The sequence below is a fragment of the Procambarus clarkii genome, chromosome 7, assembly GCF_040958095.1.
Source record: "Procambarus clarkii isolate CNS0578487 chromosome 7, FALCON_Pclarkii_2.0, whole genome shotgun sequence".
NCBI classification, from domain to species: Eukaryota; Metazoa; Arthropoda; class Malacostraca; order Decapoda; family Cambaridae; genus Procambarus; species Procambarus clarkii.
The window spans coordinates 4,352,635-4,371,258 of record NC_091156.1 but is presented as its reverse complement, the minus strand read 5'-3'; the positions used below and the strand labels follow the sequence as shown (position 1 = coordinate 4,371,258).

Sequence of the window (18,624 nt, the reverse complement as noted above, 5' to 3'; positions counted from 1 at the left end):
TACGTGACGTGGATGGCGACGTACATTCAGTGCTGTTTCAATATTAAACCTTACATTTTTTGGATAATAAACTCTACATGCCATAACGGCAATTATCACTAAAGAAAAACGTAAGACACTGTTCAATTCTAGTGAGAAGCGGCAAGGAGCCCAGACTCTCATCCCCTTACCAGAGAAGAGGCCCATAAGCTCCGCCCACCTGTGACCAACTCTAGCTGCGAGGGCTTAACTTGCTCTGCTCCCTTAGTCCAGTGATGGATAATTCTTTCTCTCATATCATTGAGGGATTCACTCTATGCGTGTTTGATAAAGCATTGCAAATCAGTTCGATGACAGAAGAAAATATTTCTGGAATTTGAACGTATTTACATTTTCTTTACTAAGGTGTGTGATTTTGTTTGGATTAATTTCTTTAATCATAAATTAAAATACAATTTCTTCATATCATTAATGTTGAGTTAACAGTTTAAGAAGGAAATTGCAGCATTAAGGTACGTATAGGATATAAATTACTTTCAAACGAATCATTTATAAGGCTGCATTTATCTCAGGCAAGCAAAATATTTTAACAGAATACTGCATTTGGTTTGTAGAAGTCAAATATTGACTTCCTATTCACGGTTATAATAATTAACAATAATTGTAGAGCAGATTATTACTTTCTACAGCAAAGACTTTCCTTCGAATACTTCTGTCAATGTTATTTGATATTTTTCGACTAAATATTGCATTTTAATTTTTGCATTTGCAACCTCTAAAATTTTCCCACTGGATTAAATTGTTTAACATTTAGAAAAACAAATAAATAAATATAATAACGTGAAACCTTTAGTGTTTTGAAGAATATAATTTGTTGTATTAATAAAATGAATAAAAAAATTCCCATTTAACTTCTCTGCAACTCCTTCCCTAAGAAATAAAACAAGAGATATGCAACTCAAACACAAACATAATGCACCGATAACAGTATCGACGTTTGTATTCTTTTAAACATAAAAATATTGAAGAGCTCGTAAATGAATGACAAATAAAACAAATTGCAGTAAATAAATTCCAGTTACAAATCACTTGAATAAAATATATTTATAATTAGGGTGAAGGCAACATCTGCATAGATACTGAAACGCAAAAGGGAAATAACGTAAATTATGATTAAATAAATAACTATTGCTAGTCTTATGATGACTAATATTAACTATTGCTAATACTAGTCATCATAATAAAAAGAAATTTATTATAATTATTATTATATACACGGCTTTAGAGTTACTTTGAAGATTACAACGCAGAACAAAACTTTATGTTTATAGTTTCCTCTAGCAACTTACGGATTCTCTTTTATTATCATTATTATTATTTTTATTATTATTATCATTATTATTAGTATTATTATCAGTATTATTTGATATTATCATTTATTGTTATTATTATTACATTTTATTTTATTGTTTTTATTATCATTGTTATTTTTATTATCGGTAGTAATATAGTTATTAATTATAGTTTTTTATTATTATGCTGAAATTATGATTATTCTTATTATATGTAGATTTGTTATTATTTTTGCTATTAATATCTTTAGCATTATTCGAATTATTATATTTGTATTAATTACGTGCATTACATAATTACAGACTGCAAAATACCTCTCTCACTTTCTCTAAATATACATGTGTGTATATGTATATATATAGTGTGTGTGTGTGTGTGTATACTCACCTAGCTGTACTCTCCTAGTTCTGCTTGCAGGGGTTGAGCTTTGGCTCTTTGGTACTTTGGTACCGCCTCTCAACTGTCAATCAATTGGTGATTGACAGTTAATAATGAGTTGGTGTGTGTGTGTGTGTGTGTTTGTGTGTGTGTGTGTGTGTGTGTGTTTGTGTGTGTGTGTGTGTGTGTGTGTATTCACCTAGTTGTATTCACCTAGTTGTGCTTGCGGTGGTTGAGTTCTGCTCTTCCGGCCCGCCTCTCAATTGTCAATCAACTGTTACTAACTACTATTTTTTTTTCACACCACACACACCCCCAGGAAGCAGGCCGTGACAGTTGAATAACTCCCAGTTACCTATTAACTGCTAGGTAACAGGGGCATCAGGGTGAAAGGAACTGCCCATTGTTTCTCGCCGACGCCGGGAATCGAACACGGAACCACAGGATCATGCGTCCAGCGTGCTGTCCAGTCAGTCACCGGCCCCCTAGGGCCGGTGTGTGTGTGTGTGTGTGTCTATTTTTGTCTGTACATTAGTAAATACGTAACAAGGAAACATGTGTATTAGAAGAGGCGGAGAAATTAGAATGGACATGGTGGAGCAAAGAACATTCATTTGTATGTGTATATAGAATTGAAAACCTATTAGCATATAACTGCATCCATGTAGTTTGTCTAGTAGCTTGTTAGGTAATCAGAACAAGTATCATGGTCAAGGGATGCGACCTCTTGAGATATATATATATATATATATATATATATATATATATATATATATATATATATATATATATATATATATATATATATATATATATATATTAATTATAGTAATATTTAATTAATATACTCCTTAAATATAGTAATATTTAAGGAGATAAAATATTAACATTATAAATGTTAATGGTTCTCTCAGAACAAATAGCAACAATTAAAATAAAAATTAAATAACAGAAATGATCATGAACAAAAATTCCTTGCATCATAATAATAATTATGTAAATATTAATAGCAATAATAGTAATAATAATGCAAATTATAACATCTTCAATCTAAATTACAAAATAATAAAACAAAATCCACAAGCAAAGACATAAGCGAGTTGCTATATCAAAACAAAGAATATTTCTATAGCAAGCTAACTGCAGAACAAAATATTGAAGTGTTTGCTTATTATATACCTCACATGCGTCAACAACGAGTCATAAATGATCTCATCTACTGCTGGGACCCACCGTCACACACTGCTAATCCCGCCTGACCTAACCGGCAATGGAAGCAACAGCAGTAAACCCAACAGCTAAAAGAATCATTGTTATCTCCAACTGCTTGGTTAACAATGGGAGCGAAGGTAATACAAGAATTCTGGCGATAAGGGCAGGCAATAACCATGAGTAGGAGTGATAAGAGTGAGTAAGTGGATGAGGCTTGTGAGCACATATTGCAAAACGATTGCGGCAATGATGGACGTAGGGAAGAATCACACAAGCAGCGACTCACAAACAACCGTGTGTGTTTGAATGTTTAAATATTCATGTTTATGTTTATATATATATATATATATATATATATATATATATATATATATATATATATATATATATATATATATATATATATATATATATATATATATATATATATATATATATACATATATAAATATATAAGTGAGTGTTTGTGCGTGTGCATGTGTGTGTGTGTGTGTGTGTGTGTGTGTGTGTGTGTGTGTGCGAACAAATGTAGAAATTCAACGAATTACGTAAATCGAACAAATATATAACTAGTTGAGGGTGGGTGGAATCCCAACATTGCCTTCACTCACCCAAAACAAGCCTCGGTAGGTTGGTTTCTGACCAAAGTCCACGCCGCACAAACAAATGGTATTAAAGTTATCGATACACTTCTTCGTTATCCCCCATAAACTAAAATCTGCAATTTGATTACAGAAAAAATAGAGTATGTAGATACACAAAGACAAAAATGGGGTTGCACCTCTCCACAGTCACTATCGAGTGTTTTAAAACTCAATGTCACAAGGTTTCGTTGAACTCTTCAAGCAGCGTACACACACGACTAAAAATGGACACTGAGCATCGTTCAACTTCACATATTTTACGCTCGCAGTTTCCGTTCTGTGCGCTCACAACAGCTGCATCTACCGTCACACACTCTTGTGTACTTCCGAGACACTGAAACTCGTCAGCAATCAGCTTCCCTACTGCCAAACTCACACCGCGCCCCGCAAACATTTTAACCTCACTGACGCACACCACCCCTGCACTGAGACAGAAAGCCATTTACGCCGCGGCTATATATAAATGCATGCGTAATTCCTATCCAAACACCCTCCGCGCTCTGATATTCAAGATTCCTAGAGTTCCCATGTACCACTGAGCGTTTTAATTAGCGTTTTTCTTCTCCTCTCCTTTCCCCAGAAAGCTTGTTCCTCGCCTTAAGCTACCGAGAGAGCACATCCAACTGGGATATTCGTGAGGGAGTGGGTAGGGAGCGGGGCTCTGTTGACGACCTGGCTTGGCATTACCAACTACTAAAGCATGGCATTCAGGTACTTAGGCAAGCGGCGCTCAGCATACATATCAAGGTGACGTACTTATGCCTCCTAATGTGACCGCTGGCATGATCGGAATGCGCCGGGTTGGTTCAAATAGAGACAAGAGAATAATTGCTTTTATTTAACTGTTAGGAAACTGGCGGAATTATTTGATCAACAAAGTAGCATATATATCTCAGCTATCTTAAGAATGATTGTACAGTCTTCAATTTATTTTGTGTTGAAATAATACTACATATATTGAGAAGGATGGCGCTCATATTTATTTACGTGGTTTAACTTTGCGCTCGCAGGTCTTAAGGCATGGCGCTTATCATTTGAATTTAACACCTTAGTCTCAAGTGTCAAGAAAGCACTGCACTCTGTTTCACTCGGTTTGAGATCATTCCATCGTACGGTTTCCATATTTATTCACAGATTCCTGAAGTGATCGTGGCTTCATTGTGCACCATCAGCAAAAGTATCACCATGCAATAATTCCTCCTGTTTAAATAGTACTGTTTCTAATTTTGTGGACCATAGTACATATATTGACGTAATGGACAATTAGATAGCAGAATTTGGTAATATTCAGTTTACTGAGTCCCGAAAAAATATAAAGTTAAAACCAAACTTAAATATTCCTAGGCTAAGTGTAACACACGCATAGAGTATATTAGGCCTCAGATAGCTTGTATTAAGCCTAGAGGAGCTAGGTTAGGCTTTAATAGCAATTAGCTAATATACCAAATCTTTTCCGATTTGTCCAAATTCATCAATGCCAAATTCTACTTTCTAATTATCCATTTCATCATTACAGGATGGGTTGAATAAGTCCTTAACCTTTGCATTATTGAAGGAATCACAAACATATAACACGCAACGTACTAAAAAAAACATGAATGTGATGCAGGTGGTAAAATTAAGTAAAATTTTACGAAACAAAACCGTCAACGCGAAAAAAAGCTCAATCTTTCAACTTTGTATTTATTAGATGAGGCGATGCTACTTTGATGAAACTTTGTATTTAAATTACCACAAATAATATGTTAGATTATTATTCACAAAAGTGAAATCCATGAAAATTTAACTGGATTTAACTGACATCGATTATAATAATATTTTGCATGAAAGATCTAATAGGAAAATTGTGTAAAATTAAATAAATAAGATATGAATGCTAACCATCAAACCCAGTTTATAAACTAATCATTGCAAGCGACGATAAAACAAAAGTAACATTTAGTGCTTCGGTATATCTTTCTGAAGTGATGCAACAGCGTTGAAAATGCAAAAGGAAAAAACGAGTGACATGTAATGAAAATGAAAATAATAGAGACAGAGGTAACGTCGGTAAGGAGGCGAAAGATGGATGGAGGAGCGAGAAAATAAAAATTAAGTGGAATAAATAAAGGAGAAAATGAAAATATTAAACACATAAACGACAGATTTCCAAGAGATTTTAGACAATCTGCTCACTTGAGACAGTTAAGCGAGTCCCAGCTGCGTCTAGCCATAAGTGACAGGATGTATAACCCAGCAGGGTTTTCGTCCTACTGGAGTGGAATTGGGTGTTGTTCATGCTGCTATGGTGGTATGTTCACTCACAGGATGAGTGACGATCCTTAATAAACTCACCCTTCAAGATTTTTATTTTAGATAGAACGTGAGGGTGAGACCAAAATAGACCAAGACAGATAGAGAAACAGAGAGAGAGAGAGAGAGAGAGAGAGAGAGAGAGAGAGAGAGAGAGAGAGAGAGAGAGAGAGACTTGTGGTGGTCAGGGAGGGGCAAGCGGGCAGGTTCCTCGCTGTGGACACTAGTATTACGCCCAAACTTAAGGTTGTGAGCCCACTCAAACGTGACTCGAATGTAGCAAGTATCTGCTTCTGTTCCTTCCTCCTTTCCCATATTTCTTTTCCTCTTCTGCTCTGCCCACAGCTCTATATCCTAGTCTGTCCCAGTCTGCATCTCTGTCTTTCCGCGTCAATTTCCTCGCTTTCCCTTCTATCAACTACTTCCCTATAGCCTCGTTGTTCCAATTATCAATCCCCATACCTCTATATCCCTATTTCTTCCATGCCCTCTTCCCTTACCGATATTCTAATCCCTCTCCTATTTACATCCCCACATTTTCCATGTCCTCTTTCCCGCCTCTCCCCACTCTCTTACCTTAACTATATTCCAGTCTCTACCCTATCACACACTCCTCTTACCCATATCACAGTCTCTCCGCTCGTCAGTCAAAAAAAGCTAACATTTATTTTTATATATTAATATTTTTATTATTTTCTTACTAGCTCTCAGTGAAGCAAATATATAAAGAATATATATCACTTAATTGATATCTTTAACATTCAACATTTAACATATTATTCTTGACAATTTTCACAGATCAAATGTTTGTCATTTTCTTCCAAGTTCATTTTTTTGGCATTAAAAAGTATATGCACTAACAACTTTTGTTAACTCTGAACCTCTTCTCATTTCTTACACCGTCTTCATTTCTTTATTTTCCTTTAATTTTTCCCTATTCTTTTTTATTTCTTCCCCCCTTTCAATTCTTCCTATCTTTAATTCTCTTTCCCTAATCCTCGCATTGGTTCTCTCCTCTTATCTGAAAATTTCTTTTCTTACTCCCTTTTCTTATCATTCTATTACCACCTCGTTCTCTCTGTTCCTCTTCCTCCTCCTATTAATCCTCATTCAGGATGGAGCCATTCTGTGCACTCAGACCTCCGCGACAACGAGGAATTATACGCAGTAATCACGGGAGATAGTTAGGTGGGCGTGACACCTTGATCAGTATTTACCGTCCACGACACTGCATAAAAAGTAATAGGAATTGGAGTGGGTATTACTGTGTATTCCAGTTGCGGGCGCCTTCTCTGACGGAGCATATGCTGCGACCCCGCCCTGAAGCAGCCTTATGCCGTCCCATGCTTCTCTTAAGTTTTCCATAGGCCGGCACAATGCCTTCAAAGACCTTCCCCAGTTCGATCATGGACACCCCTGGCCCTCCCTATACCTCCCGAAACAGGTTAAATCCGTACCAAGTAACCGACTTCTCTGGATTTTGCTGTATTACAGCTACATATATATATATATAATAAATGTGATTTAATAACTGAGCTACAATTGAAATTGATAATAATTGGTTAGTGATAATGTCGACCTTTTTCTCAGCAATTGGTAAATTTCAAAATTTTTAAGTGTTAAAAGAATTTGTTTATCGCCGAAATGTTAAAAATTTCTTTCTGATAAAAGCTTAGACAACATAAAGTGTGTTACAGTGAATTAGAATTAGAGAGAAATTCCAGAAAAGATAAAAGACAAAAATATAAATGGTAAATACCTATTAATTAAATTATATATATATATATATATATATATATATATATATATATATATATATATATATATATATATATATATATATATGTATGTATATATATATATATATATATATATATATATATATATATATATATATATATATATATATATATATATATATACATATATATATATATACATATATATATATACATATATATATATACATATATATATATATATATATATATATATATATATATATATATATATATATATATATATATATATATATATATATACATATATATACATACATATATATATATATATATATATATATATATATATATATTATATATATATATATATATATATATATATATATATATATATATATATATATATATATATATATATATATATATATATATATATTCCCTTCGGTAACTTTCAGGTTTACCTTTACATGTATATTTTCATTTATGAATTGGCGTTAATTTGTTTTCCAACCGGCTGAATGTATGTTTATATTGTAAGGTAAACAGTCAAATGCCTTGATGAGGTAGGAAGTGGTTGGCTTCAGCTGTTGACAAACTCAGAGCATCCAGCATCAGTGAGCTAAACATATCACGCGTCTTTACCGAACAACTGCTATATATGACTGAAGTGTTTTGAAATGATTCAAATGCACGTAGTAAAGAGACAGTTCTTCACACATCAACTACTTAAAGTGTCGTTAGTGCTTATAACGCACGTGGTTAATAACGCTAATTGTGAATATATCTCTATGGTGCGGAGAACATTTCAGTTGTTAAAATATTCATCAGATTTTATTGCGGTTAAACTACAATTTGCATCACACATATTGTTCAACAACAAAGAACACCGTTTTAATCATTTACAGCATGCATTGATAGTCATTATTGCTTACCGGAAAAAAACCTGATTTATCACATGATAGAGAAAAAGAATCGTTTGATCAAAGGCAGGATTGTAGAACAAGGTCTTTCTTGTTTATGATGGACCTTGTTTACGTTGCCTTGTTTATGATCAAAAGTGAGCCAGTGCACGATCAAGGTCTATCTTGTTTATAATTAAAGCTGTCAAATTCATACGCGATTTTAACCGTGGTTATGATAACGGTATATCCTGTTCATGATTAGGTCCTATCCTGGTCATGATAAAAGACAAGATTGTTCATGATTAAGTCCTAACATGACCAATGATAAAGGGTAAGCTTGTTCATGATTAGGTCTTAGCCTGGTTATTGATAAGGCTAAGCTTTTTCATGATTAGGTGCTAGCCTGGTCATGAGTAGATCCTAACCTGCTCATGACTAAGGCCGACCTTGCTCCTGCACAAGAGTCTACAAGGTAATGCGCAATCCTCTGACAAGACTTCCCTCCACAACTTCCTCTATTTGTAAACAGCAGCTTACGGTCAAGTCCTGTTGAGACACGGCGAAGATGGTGCCAGGAGTACAACAAACATAAATTGATTGCTGGAACGTCACGTTAAGAGATAACTCACCGAACCTCCCACGTTGGCGGTGGTTTATAGTGGTGGCTGTTATTGATGGTTGATGTTGTTGTTGGTGGTGGGTGGTAGTGGTGATGGTGGTTGGTAGTGGTGGTATTTGGTAGTGTTCGGTAAGGGTGGTTGGTAGTAAGAGCAGTTGGTAGGATTTGGTGATAGTGGTTGATCGTGTTTGGTGATAGTGAGTGGTAGTGAGGGGATGCTAGAAGTGAAGGTCGTAGGTCCTGTTGTAGCGGGAAGTGAAGGTGGTTGTGGTTGGTGATATATGGTTGTGGTTTGTGTAGGCTAATGGTCGTGTGTGTTGCAGTACATATATACTAGAACAGCATTACAAAACTAATTTAATAGGCGCTAACAGTGAAATCAATTTTTTTGCAAATATATTTTAAATAATTCTTTCGAAATTAGTTTGCCGCTAGTAATATTACATAGATTCCATGACTTATTAATTTAGGAGTAGTTTGACCTAAGCTAGGCAAAAGTTTATGTATATTTAAGTTCAAACAAGCCGCTAACTTAGTTTTGGTTTAATTTAGAGAAAACAAATTGTCATAACTAAGTCAACAAAATTAAAAATTCCTATCTTTTTAATAAATTTTGTTTTCAGGCAACTCTGGCAATGAGAGAGAGGGAGAGAGATAAAGAGAGAGAGAGAGAGAGAGAGAGAGAGAGAGAGAGAGAGAGAGAGAGAGAGAGAGAGAGAGAGAGAGAGAGAGAGAGAGAGAGAGTCAGAGATCTTGCCCATGTGCGCGCCTAACGGTTTATTTTCTATCTTTTGCTTCCTTTTCGTGTTTAAAGTTGATCATCTGCTAGGGTAAACGCGACTTTAAGTTCCGCTTTACGTTTCGCTTCCTTGAATTTATAATAAAAAATGGGGGATTTAATCATTAGAAAAATTCTGTGTTTAACGATATAAAACACAAACACACACACACACACACACACACAAACACACACACACACACACACACGCACACACACACACACACACACACACACACACAAACCCCACCCTACCACCACCCATGTGGGAGAGGACAGTATGGCGCTTTGCCAAGACGTCGCCCAGCAGAGGAGCATGGCCTAAAGGTTGGTACCAAGATCATTTCTTTTATTCGTTTGAGAAGTCTTTTGGGCTCTTATCGTGACTGTTTTATCTCCCGCCTCTTCCTTGCCTCACCTATTATCACCCTGTACCCTCTCTTGCTCCAACCTGGTCCCATGTATCTAGTGGTGGGAGGTGAGACGGGCGGCGTTGTCCAGCGACACCTTGGGAGGGAGAGGGAATCTCGAAATATCCTTGTGATGCTTCCTTCGTCAGATGTTGCAGACCTCTTCAACAAAACTTCTTCAAAGCGTTACGATTGTTCAGTGTGGTGTCGGTGGGACTAGAAACTCGACCTACACAGCTTCTATTGTATTTTTAGTGTTTTTTGTGAACACAATTGTATGTCGGATATGAATACAGGTATATGCGAGGCGCTGTAATAAGAGAGACGTAACTGAAGTTTAAATGCTGCTTCAGGACAGACAGTGCCGTAGGGTGTCGAAGGCAGCGGTTAACAGAGCAAGTGGTTAAGCTGCACTCTTGGACCAGATGCAGGTAAAAAAAAAGAGAGAGAGAGAGAGAGAGAGAGAGAGAGAGAGAGAGAGAGAGAGAGAGAGAGAGAGAGAGAGAGAGAGAGAGAGAGAGAGAGAGAGAGAGAGAGAGAGAGAGAGAGAGAGAGAGACCCCACACCCCTGCAGGCCAGGAGGCAGTAAATAAACCACGAGACCAGTTCTGATAACTCACCCACTGCAACTTACTCACCTTTGATTCATTGGTATTACATTATTCATTAACATATCTGCACACGAGCGGAAATACCACAATATGGAACACTTTTCCATTCAGTTTCGTCGCGCGGAACGCGAAGCGAAGTGTCTCAATTATAAGTAAACTTAAAAAACAACAAATAATATGTATTGAAATATTACAGTTCGATTTCATTGCTTTTTTGTGTCTGATGAATACATTAATACACTCAAGCTCTCCCTCCGGAAGACGAACCGCGTAATGAAGTAGAGTCGAAAGATAATTAGACCGACACTAGTGAGTACGATGGTGGCAGGTACGGAGGCTTTTGCACCACCACCACGCCAGGGAGAATCAAACCTAGCCGCTTGCACCACCAACAACAACACACTCCTAGGGCGGCCAGCGTTGAGACACCAGCTGGTGGAGCTCGAGCCTTCACCACCGCTTCCCTCCCTCCAACCATCTCTCTCTCCCTCTCTCTCTCTCTCCCTCTCTCTCTCTCACTGCCTCTCACCCCCTCTCCTACCCCAACTATCCCCAGACGCCTAGGCACAGAGCGTTCGCTTCACCCCCTCACCGCACACTACCTTCCTCGCCTCTCGCAGACTGACGCCAATCATAGAATCTTCGCCTTTAAGGCACTCGTACGTAGAGGTGATATTACCAATCGTTTGGTCTCCACCTCTGCGATTCACGGCCGGGAGATTGGATTTTTAGTCTTACGTTAGACGTGGGGTAGGGCCGGCCTGGAGGCCTGCTCTCCTGTTGTAAATCGGAGGTTGGGAGGGGTGGATGTTAGTGGTTGGGGGGTGTTGGGGGTAAGAATGGTTGGGGGGGTGAGGAAAGGGGGAGAGAGGAGAGTGGATGGGAGGAGGAAGCAGTCGGGGAATACTGGCTCTTACATTCTGTTGATTGGTTTTCTTAGCAATAAATTAATTAAATTAATTGAATTAGGATTTTTTTATCTTCGCACTTTAATTTTGTAATAGAACGTTTAACTTTTTTTTTTTACCTTTCCCTTACCGCTTAGCGGTGTCAAAACCGCCTCTTCTTCTCTTTCTCTCCCTCTCTTTTTTACTGGTTTATTGGTTATTTAAGTTTCCAAGACTTCGTTATCGAATTGGGATATTTTAACCGTATGGCGAGCACTAGTATAGGAGAATGTTGCTCATCCACGCTCAGAGCCGGCTGTCTAGGAGTGAGTTTCAGCCTAACAGCCCCCTACCGTTAGGATTAATTTACATTTTTACACCTTCCGTAGACACTTTGGTGCTGGTATTTGTGCCCTTGGGATCACCTGCCATTAAGGGCGGTTCCAGCTGTAGAGCCCAGATTGTGTTTGTTATACTCGAATTCTTTCACAATTGTCCCAAATTTTCATTGGTCATTTGTATCTATTTCCTGTCAAGATGACGGAGTATCCATTCACTTAATTCAACAATCATTCGCTCAATTGGATAAATTCAGTAGCTGTCACTGGACGCCCATTAGGTATAAATTGTATAGTAAAGATTTTCCTGCTTAGGCCGGGGGGGACATATACAGCCGGCATTTATTGAACTCTTCAATGGTAACTGAATTCGATTTACACCGAAACTATTTCATTTCTTCGCGGGTAATATGTCGCATTATTGTCAATAATTGTAAAAGATAGTAATAATTCTTGAGCCAACAGTAAGGCGTCGAAACACGTTGGTTCATAGAAGTACAACATTTCCACCAACAAAGCTTGGCTTATTAATGTTCTAACGCATAAAAAAAATACATAAATAAATAAATAATATATATATATATATATATATATATATATATATATATATATATATATATATATATATATATATATATATATATGAAAAGAGAGAGCGAGAGAGAGAAAGAGAGAGAGAAAGCCTACCTCAGAGGAGTGCTTGCCTCCCATGCAGGAGACTTCCATCTGGTAGTACCCATGTCGGAAACAGGCACGCATCTAGATCCAGAATCTGTTGACCAATCCTCACACTAGAAAATGAAGGAACGACGGCGTTTCGGTCCGTCCTGGACCATTCTCAAGTCTATTGTAGAAAATCGACTTGAGGACGAACCGAAAAGTCGTCGTCCCTTCATTTTCTAGTGTGTGGATTGGTCAACATACTTCAGCCACGTTATTGTGACTCATCGCCTGCATCCAGAATCTCTTCGTGTATCAGTGGCCCTCCGCCTTGATGCCTCAATTTACACTGAATACAAGTGTATTTGCAACAGGGTGGAATCACACCAATATGGACTGCATGGGTTGCACTGCGGAAGCTCCAAGGGCTTCCGCAGTGCAAGATACAGCGAGGATAATGATATCATCAAGTGGAGCCAGGTCTCAGCTCAGTGCCCAGCGGAGAGAGAACCTTGTATCCTAGGGAACAAAAACCCAGATGACTCCGCTCTTCTCCCAAATAGCATCACAATATACTGATCCGGCCCCACGTGCTGATTAAGCAGGAGAGGCGGCCAACCACATGGAAATAGCAAAATCAGTCAAATACAGCCGAATTGATGGTCATTACTCCTTTATTCCCATAGCGTCTGTGACGGATGGCCCCTGGGGTACGAGTGCATTGGGAATTCTCAAAGAAATATATATATATATATATATATATTAGTATGTAAAACTCTGTTTAGTGTTTGCAGGTTATAATTGTGTGTGTGTGTAAACTAAAGTCTTTAAAAATGTAACAAGTTAATACGAAACACGTTCAAGTGTCGCGTCAGACTAGAAATTAAAATTAATTTTGGAGAATTGATTTTTCAATTACCATCAACAGTAAAAAGAAACATAAGAAATATTGAGAAAATTCGTTTTAGAATTTGTAATCTTTCTTTTTCGGTCATATATATATATATATATATATATATATATATATATATATATATATATATATATATATATATATATATATATATAAATATATATATATATATATATATATATATATATATATATATATATATATATATATATATATATATATATATATATATATATATATATATATATGTATTCCTCCATACCATTAGAGAAGGCGGCCCTGCTCACGAAGGTAGGCTGGCTTTACCTTCCGGAGTGGACACTAGGGATTAGCACCAATTGGCGATATTATCTAATATATATACAGAAATCCTGAGGAGATAACTCGTGCTTTATATATTTAGTGGTTACGCTGCAGCAACAATAGATAAAACACAATTACCCCTCGTAGCTGTCAAGAAGTATCTTGAATCACAGAGTGTCAAAGGATAATCGGACATCATTACTGTTATAGTCATAGATTTACTGGCCTGACAATGTCGAATTTTAATACGGAAATAAGGGTGATTATCTGTGTAACGTGCTTGTATACCGCTCTGCATGCGCGTAGTCGGTGCTTTGTTGCTTAATGTACCGCCATTTTCACCAGTGAAGAAGGCTGAATCTGCGCCCAGGTATGAGATAATTACAGCGAAAGCCCTATTGCACAGGTATGAAGTAATTGCACTAGTGGGGGGATCGTACTATGCAAAGGGAACTACCTGGTGGCCGTAAAATACAGCCATCAGCATTGTGTATACAACCCTTACCATAAACAACGGGGCGCAAATGTAGAGCCTAGCCCTAGTAACTCGAGGCCTCGGACCTGATACACTTTTGATAATAATGAATGATGTGGTATTAATAATGATAAGGATCTTGAGTCATAGGGGCAGTAAAGCAAGGCCTCTGCAGGGAATCAGAGAACAAGAGTTTGTACAGCTAGCAGCAGCCAGGCAGCAAGCATCTCTGGCTGTGGGAGGGGATGGGGGAGGAAGGGGGTGCGTTGGAGGAATAAGGTGGGGGTGTGTGGGGGGGGGGATGGAAAGGGTTGGCGGTTTTGGTGGAACTGCTGTCGTTATGTGTTTCTCTCCCGCACTTACATTTAATGGAATAAAAAGAGAAAAACGCCATTGAAAGTCAATGGCCAGGGCGGTCTTGCTCGAGCATAACATATAAAGAACGCGTTGATCCCGCCATTCCACTGCATGCCATAATCAAGGCTGAGAACCCATCCAGATGTTCTTAATATAAGTCGAGGTCATTTGTATCACCTCCTCTCGGCAGCGGGAGTCGTGTGAGGGACGAATCATCGCCTTAAATTGTCCGTTCCTTTATGAGCAATAACTATGATTGAAGTCGCACGTGTAGCACACAGTATATGATAGACTCAGCGGATTTCCAATGAGTACAACAGTGGGCTTCATAGTCAGGGTGGGGCGGGAGGGGGTAATGGTAGTTAGGTATGGCGTGAGGAAAGTCGTGAAGGCACAGAGAGAGAAAGAGAGAGAGAGAGAGCGAGAGAGAGAGAGAGAGAGAGAGAGAGGGAAGGAGGGAGAGAGGGAGGGAGAGAAAGGAGTAACCTAGCCCCCCAAAGCCTGTAGTTTAACAGGGGAGGGGGGAGACTTGATAGCACGCTTACATGGCCAGTTCCTGCAGCTTCTACGACGTTCACATTTTCATAAATCGGCCAAAGTACCATGGTATTGGGCCGCTTAACAAATTGTAATGGGGATATGTGCTGCGAGTGTTCAGAGCTACCTACGTCTGGCTAGGTGGCTAGGAGGACGGGTTTCTTGGAATGTTAGAGAAAGAGAAAGAGAAAGAGAGAGAGAGAGAGAGAGAGAGAGAGAGAGAGAGAGAGAGAGAGAGAGAGAGAGAGAGAGAGACAGACAGACAGACAGACAGACAGACAGACAGACAGACAGACAGACAGTCAGTCAGTCAGTCAGTCAGTCAGTCAGTCAGTCAGTCAGTCAGTCAGACAGATAGACAGACAGACAGACAGACAGACAGACAGACAGACAGACACACACACACACACACACACACACACACACACACACACACACACACACACACACACACACACACACAAAGGATATAGAATAGGAGATGGAGTACTTAATGAAACGGACAGAGAGAAAGATCTAGGAGTTGATATCACACCAAACCTGTCTCCTTAAGCCCACATAAAAAGAATAACGTCTGCGGCATATGCGAGGCTGGCCAACATCAGAACAGCGTTCAGGAACCTGTGTAAGGAATCATTCAGAATCTTGTACACCACATATGTAAGACTAATCCTGGAGTATGCGGCCCCAGCATGGAGCCCGTACCTTGTCAAGCACAAGACGAAGCTGGAAAAAATCCAATGGTATGCCACTAGAATAGTTCCAGAAGTAAGAGGCATGAGTTACGAGGAAAGGCTGAGGGAAATGCACCTTACGGCACTGGAAGACAGAAGAGTAAGGGGAGACATGATCACAACCTACAAAATTCCCAGGGGAATCGACCGGGTAAACAAGGATAAACTATTCAACACTGGTGGTACGCGAACAAGGAGACACAAGTGGAAACTGAGTACCCACATGAGCCACAGGGACGTTAGAAGGAACTTTTTCAGTGTCAGAGTAGTTAACGGATGGAATGCGGTAGGCAGTGATGTGGTGGAGGCTGACTCCATACACAGTTACAAATGTAGATATGATAGAGCCCAGTAGGCTCAGGAATCTATACACCAGTTGATTGACAGTTGAGAGGCGGGACCAAAGAGCTAAAGCTCAACCCCCGCAAGCAGAAATAGGTGAGTACACACAGGCAGAGTAAAAGACAATGAGATCGATACAAATAGAGAAAAATAAAAGTATCGACCAGCGAAAATGGGAAGGTGGGCGGAAGTCTGTGAAGGGGATGTGAGAACTTGCTTCTATAGTTAAAAAAGATGGGTGGTAGGATGATTAGTTGTCTAGTGAGGTAGGAACGTAGGTAGGAGAGCACAGAAGAGCAAAAGTATTTCGCTTTCTGACGCGCTCTCTGTCTGGTTTTATTAACTAGTATTAGTGTTCATTAGGAATGGTACTGATGTTCTTAATGAAACTGCAAGCTAAGAGCTCTTGTTGAACATCAGATCATCTGAAGCCCAACCTTGAAACTGATTCATTTAATGAGGTTATTATTAGTTTTTCATTGGGAATTTATTTTATTTGTTGTTAACCTACAATTACGCTGAATGAAGATGAATCCAAATGTGTTCATAAAATCGTTTAAAATGATTTAACGCGTATCTTCGTTTTGAGAGTAATGCTCCAAATGCTCGCTTGGTTAGGAATTATGGATCTCTTATATATTGATGTTTTTGAGAATGGCACAGTCAACATGAGGGTGTTGAATACTGAGATTCTTGTGTTCAGGATGACAATTTCTAGTAGTCCACGAAGTTTCGCCTATCAGAAAACCTTGTGAACATTGACCTAATACATTACAGTGAGGGCGATGACATCTCTCCTGTATAGAAGGCTGTGATCTACTGAGAAGAATAGTTTAATGGATTAAGACTTGATTTGAGTCTTCCTACGGTTATCTACCTTGTTTTCTGTGTCGATAAAGGATGATTGGAGGGTCGCCGGGCATCCAGAACAGTCGTGCACACTCAATATGAGACAAACACATGTTGCGTATAAGGTTTTGTAACCCTGCTGTCGATAGTATACAAGGGACATCTTAGGGTTGCCGGACACCCGGCTGCCTTGATTGCTAGGTTCTGCACGTGGTTTACGCAGTCATTAAAGCGTCCAGCGTAATCCCTACGATGTCAATTTCGTATCTGAGAGTAGATTTTTGCACTTATCTCCATCTGTTTTAGCTGGATGGTCATTCTGTATGATTATATTCATCGTCCATGCTTTCTGAGCTTCAAATTTAACCTGCCATCGTGTATCCCAAGAAGGACTTGCTGCAGGGTGTGATTAATGACACAATCGTAGCTATAATTCATCACCTATGTATTAGTTGGCATTTCCTCTTCTCCATATGTAATGGTTCGAATGAAGTTATTAGCAATGCCTAAATTTCAGAGATGAGGTGTAGTAGATCAATGCAGTAGACATTCCATAATAAAGGGCCAAGCATGCTATACTGTAATAAGTTGTCATAAATAGAGTAACTTTTATATTCTGCTCAAGTCGAAGGTGCCATACTGGGTGAAAGGCACCTTCAATATCCAGTTCACATAGCTGACCTTTGGGCCATTCAGTGACTGATGCCACTTAGTTGGGAAGTTTAACTAAAGATCATCATCAGAACGATTATTTCTGAAATCATACTGTCGAGCACACAGTAAACGATATTGGTAGAACACTTATTATCAAGAAATTTTTTTCAGTAATTTAAAGCAGTTTCACTGGCCCTCAGCTACCTTCCATTGGAAGTTTTTCCTTTTTTTTACTGGAAATTAATCTACTTTCATCCATAGGGAGGGCAGAGTTTCCTGAGCCAGGCAGAGTAGGTAGAGTCGAGTGAGAAGCGAAGCGAGCAGGGCTGCACAGCTGCATAGACAATGTTGTTGATGTTTTAGATTCAGCTACGCGTAACTGAATTTCCACGAAGCACGAAGCTATAGGGAGCTCGTAATGCATAAGCGTCTCTGTTTGAGCTTATATTGCATCATTGCCATACCTATTTCGAGGGATTTCAGTGGACTGTTTCTTCAGCCTGAACAATAATAACAGAAGATGACTTTGACTCTGCCTGGATCAAGCTGTGGAGATTATTCTCTTGGATTAGAATCCTGTATCAAGGTAGATATATAGCTCTCTCTTTCATTCTATTTCATACCAATTAACGTCTTTACCAATTTGCCTTCTTGG

General features: G+C 38.5%; 1 protein-coding gene and 1 long non-coding RNA gene across 2 annotated transcripts in view; one reads left to right on the top strand and one right to left on the bottom strand.

The window, feature by feature from the left end:
• Positions 1 to 3,981, bottom strand: part of LOC138356263 (homeobox protein abdominal-A homolog) — a 226,910-nt gene extending 222,929 nt beyond the window's left edge. Inside the window, exon 1 of the mRNA XM_069312233.1 lies at positions 3,943 to 3,981. The gene's annotated coding sequence lies outside the window, so the exon portion shown is untranslated. The remainder of the gene's footprint in view (positions 1 to 3,942) is intronic.
• Positions 1 to 18,624, top strand: part of LOC138356283 (uncharacterized) — a 56,125-nt gene that overhangs the window by 17,982 nt on the left and 19,519 nt on the right. The window lies entirely within an intron of this gene.